The sequence below is a fragment of the Rhagoletis zephyria genome, unplaced genomic scaffold, assembly GCF_001687245.7.
Source record: "Rhagoletis zephyria isolate East Lansing unplaced genomic scaffold, Rhagoletis_zephyria_1.1 Rzeph_scaffold_01436, whole genome shotgun sequence".
Taxonomy (NCBI): Eukaryota; Metazoa; Arthropoda; class Insecta; order Diptera; family Tephritidae; genus Rhagoletis; species Rhagoletis zephyria.
In genome coordinates this window covers 64,930-69,970 of record NW_016158520.1, presented here as the reverse complement: position 1 = coordinate 69,970, position 5,041 = coordinate 64,930, and the positions used below count along the sequence as shown (strand labels likewise).

General features: G+C 35.5%; 1 long non-coding RNA gene across 1 annotated transcript; it reads left to right on the top strand.

The window, feature by feature from the left end:
* On the top strand, positions 1-1,365 carry LOC108364006 (uncharacterized). Its single transcript, XR_001847686.1, has 2 exons — positions 1-109; positions 169-1,365. It is a non-coding gene; the product is annotated as an uncharacterized LOC108364006 (long non-coding RNA).
* The last annotated feature ends 3,676 nt before the right edge of the window (positions 1,366-5,041 follow it).

Sequence of the window (5,041 nt, the reverse complement as noted above, 5' to 3'; positions counted from 1 at the left end):
GATATGTCGAGCCAACAAAGAAGGCGCAGTTGGAAAATTTAGTAATTAGTAATGAAGTAGCAGGCATATTTGGAAAATTATGCCGATAAACAGGATGGAATTTGGGAAAGTAAGTGCATGGTTGCAGCATATCTATGTATAAAAAGTATTTAATTAAATTGTTTATAGAAATGTTATAAATCGAGTGGCTCATTTACGATGTGCTCCAAACATTTGGCGAACTTTTTTTCGCCTTTTCAACGTGCTAAGTAACAAGTTAAGATGACTGCCATCATGGGCCGGTAAGAAACCGCAAGCAAAGGGCAGACAACCTTCCAGGAAGCTGCCTCCTGTCCCCGAGCCGAAGCTGCAGTTCAGCAAGAGCAGGTCAGCAAATTGCTACCCTGATCAAACGTAAACTAAAGCGCTCTGCTGTGATTGCACTCCGTAAATGTGAAAACTTGGTGCATGCTGAGAAATATCAAACAAGAAAACTCCGTGATGGACGCCGTGAGATGGAGTAACGCTGTGTGGCAAAGAAATGCGGCCAATTCGACGGGCCTGAAAAATCCAAATTGGCTTTTGTGATCCGCATCCGCGGTATCAACAAAGTTGCACAAAAAGTGCGTAGTTTTACAGTTCTGTCTTCGCCACATTAAAACGGTGTGTTCATCAAATTGAGCAAGGCAACCATTAATATGCTACGTATGCCGAACCCCCTATATGGGGTTATCCAAATCTTAAATCAGTTTGTGAATTGATGTACAAACGTGGAATGGTCAAGCGTGTCCCAATCTCTGCTTTGTGATCGAACGCAAATTTCGCGAAGCGCACGAAATTCAGTGCGTTGATTCACTTCACTTCAAGAAAGCCCCCAACTTCCTGTTGCTATTCAAGCTCAACACATCAACCCGAGGCTGGCGCAAGAAGGCTAATCACTACGTTGAGGTTGGTGATTTCGGTAGCCGTGAGGATAAGATCAACAAATTGCTGCACAAGATGGCTTAAAGAAATTGTTGTTTTGTATTTAAGTAGACAATATAATTTGGCACATCTTCAAAAGACGCCCAAGCAAAAAAAAAAAAGAAAATTAAAAAATTCCTGAAGTCGGCTTTTCACGGGTCGATTTCTGTCGACTGGAAAATTTACTTAAGATATCGACTAGCCAAAACGCTTACATTTTACGGTTGAATTGCAATTTACACGGGTAGATTTTGGTTAAACGACAAAAATCGACCGTGTAAAGGCAGCTTAAATAACGTTCAAATTAATCACCCCCTTTGAGATGGAAAATACCAATAACCATTTCATAATTTCGAAAATTATTCCATTTATATTTGTTCTTGCATTTTCCACACCACTTGTGAGGTATGCTTTTACGCGCGTTACCGATTTTTTTTTAATGTGCTCGGTTGCCCAGGAGGCCTATTTTCACCTTTACAACTTAACTTAAACAGAATTAAAACTAAAGCATGCAATATATAAAGAAAATTAAAAGTTGTCTTACATCTAGTAAACTTAAAAAATTGCACATTAAATTCATTTTTCATTATAAAATAAAATTAAATATCACAATTCAGTTTACAAAATATGGTCTGTTTGCACCCACAGTAAGTTCCCATGAAGCCTAGCCTAAATTCAGAATTGAAAAAAAAAAACGAGCAAATGGGGTCGGAAACTACTAGCCCTAAAAGCATAATGTGGAAAATGTTTGAAGAGCTGCGAAATTGTATTGCAATAATAAAAATAACAGTGCATAAAATGGGAAAAATGGTTTTTGTTTTGCTTTATAATTTTTGGGAATATTGGTTCAGATGGAATTTTTTTATTTGTTTGGTTTTTCAGCTCGTTAATGATGCACCCAGGGTTGCATTTACTGTCTATGAAAATATTTCGTGAAGCGTTCCAAAATTAGCTCCGAGCAACTAAAAGTTGGTTAAGCTTAAATGAAATAGTTTTTTATTAAATATTTATTCCTGGTATTTAGTAAAAAACATCAATACTAATGTATGAAAAACAAAACATCAATGCTAATGTATGAAATGAAGTAAATAAAAATCTACGAATACATTCCATGAATATTTTGTCATAGAGCCATTATTAAATTTAGACATAACTTTGTCAGGCGTTGGTACCTACGTATATAGAATTAATGCGTTGGAGAGAGATAAATATACAAGTTCAACGCGCTAATTTAGGTATCCTTGTATGTATATACCTGTTACTCGTCTGGCATATACTCCAACTGCGAAAATAATGACAATTATAATTTATGTAGATCCCTGGATAAAAGATTGTCACAAGTTACTTTCGGTAACTCACGATTGAAGTTTGGAATGCAATTTCTCAGAAACACGACTACAGATTTTCTCCAAAGTGTCGTACTAGTTCAGGAAATTCTTAAATTATCTTTTTTTTTTTTAGTTTAGTGTCAACCATTTATGAGTTTAATAAAATTTTGTCGTATACGACATTTGTCAAAAAATTTGCAGTCAGTTTTAGTGATATACGCCAAAATGTGATAACAATTTTTATAAATTAACCATACTTTTTACTAATCAGCCTAATCGTGAGTTTCGCCCGAACAAAATTTCGCCAACAATTTTTTCATCCACCTGTAGTGAACACACGCAAACGAAAAGTGACCCGGTTCTAGAAAATGAAACTCATGATAAAGCTGAATATGTCGGAAACTAAAGAAGAACAGATAACTCTATTTAAAAGATCTTGATTAGTTTAGTACGACAGCAATACTAACGCAATTTGTACCAAATAACCGAAAAAATTTTAGTCAATTAGTCGGAAACTAAAGAAGATATCCAAAAACCACAAATTGTCAAAATGACGCTTCCGGCAATTTTCCATCCAGGCGACGATATTTGAATAGGTTTGTATAGTTACCAATAGTCAGTACTAATTTGTACTGGAACCTGCAAACTTTTACTGGAAAAGTGTATGATAACCCAAAAAATTTGCAAGAGAGCACTGAATCGAGAGCGTAACAACACGAGAGAGCTGCAAATTCTTGCTAGTGAAATTTTTACTAGCAGAAATTAGCTAGCAGAAGAAGAAGAAGAATAAATGTCAAAAGAATATATAAAAAGTGGTGTTACTAGCTCAGTTGATTTTGTGTATGTGTTTCGCCGCACGGCTTCTGATATCAAATTGAAAAATTTTGTTTGAATTTCTACACACACTTACAGGTTTTGACAGTTTATGCCGCCAAAGCAAAAACAAAATACATGTAAATTTTTGTTTTTGTACTCCTGCTATCACCTTATATTGATTCGCCTTGGCACAAACAAAAGTAAAATGAGTGGAAATCATAATATTAATGATGTACTGGACAGTGTAAGTGCTTGTGTGTAAAGCAAAGAGTTTAAAACTGATTTATAAATAGTAAAATGTTTACAGCAGATTGTCAAAGCAGTGCAACAACTGTTCTCTTGCAAGTTTTTGCTAGTTTTGTGTTCAATAACCTATTCTGCTAGTTTTCTCTTCTTCTCAATTTTACGCTCTATTTTGCTTTTACGCTCTCGCTGCAATGTTTTACTGGAGAAGTTACTATACAAACGTAATGTTACTCGCATATTTTCGAGCCTGTATGTAAATTTTCGGAAAAAAGGTTAAAAAGTATATTCATCTGCTGAAAAGATATTTTCGCAGATTCACAATTTATTTAAAATAAATCTATCAGCCCTATCTCCAATTCCATGTGAATAAATCTCTCCAGTGCTTAAATAATTTTCACCACATTAAATAGCTGCACAACACCCTAATTGCCGAAAAAGCGTTGCTTGCAACACTAGTCCTTTATGGGGGAAAAAACTTGGTGAAAAAAAATAGCTAAGTTTGTTTACTGGATATACTGAGTCCCCGAGGAAGGCAGTCGCCAAATTCACCCAAGGCTCTCTACTAATTGTATTGTGGTAGGGACAAACTAGTAATAGAAGTACATACTCGATACTTTTCGTCCGATATCAAGAAATTTTGGTATCGATACATGTGAACCAAAGGGCCCTATCACACGGTCAGTATTTATTGAGTGTAGCATGCAGTATTGATGGATCGTGTTTCATATCGCGAAATTTCTACTGTCAATAAATATTGAACGTGTCAAAACACGATCCAAATATTTCGTCAGTACATCTTCTACCATGGATAACTAAATAGGAAACTCTCTCATTTTTTCTGAGAGCGCGCCCAGGAACTCGTTTTCGTACTTGGTAGCACTGCCAATCCCTGAGCAGATCAACAGCTGACACGCGAAGTGGCGAGCTACCAGTAGATGTGTGGAAAATGCATCACATTGAATTTAGTGGATTTCTTCTTCCTGCATTTTTTAATATTATCATAAAACCGTATTTGTAACTAAATGCAATTTTCCTGGCAATATAAACAGTGAAATATATAATAGATACGAAGAATATTGCAACTTTTGTTCGTTGTGTTTAATCAAAAGTTTCTCCATAAATTTCGCTATAAATGCCCATACATGTTTTCGTCAAAGTGGCTCTACTGGAGAATGTTATAAAAAATACACACTTTGACAGCTCTCTCACGAGAAAAAGAGTTTCATATCCAGTTATCCATGTCTTCTACTCTCATAATGCGAACATCGAAAGCGTATTCGCTCTGCCTTCGCTCTCGGTGCTCAAAACCTTTCAAAACAAATTGAAAAAATTGTAATTAACATTAGAAATTTTAAAATAACTGTGGAATGCATTATCTGTAAATTATACGTATAAAATAAAAATATTTTCTTGCGTCATAATAAGCGTTCAGCACAAAAATTTCGCAAATACTAACGCGATAAATATTGAACATGTAGCATTCGTGCGCGATCCATCAATCCATCTATATAGATCGCGATCTAAATATCGTGATAATTATGCAGCGTTGTTCCTGCATTTAAAATGCAACATTTAGCACTTTCGAACATATGTTTTCGAAGAGCGCTCATGCGAGTTCGAAATCATATGCTTTTGACAAAGAGCCGTGTTCCAGTCGCTTATTCCGATCCGTATCTATTACGATCAATTCTCACGGAAAAGATAATGTG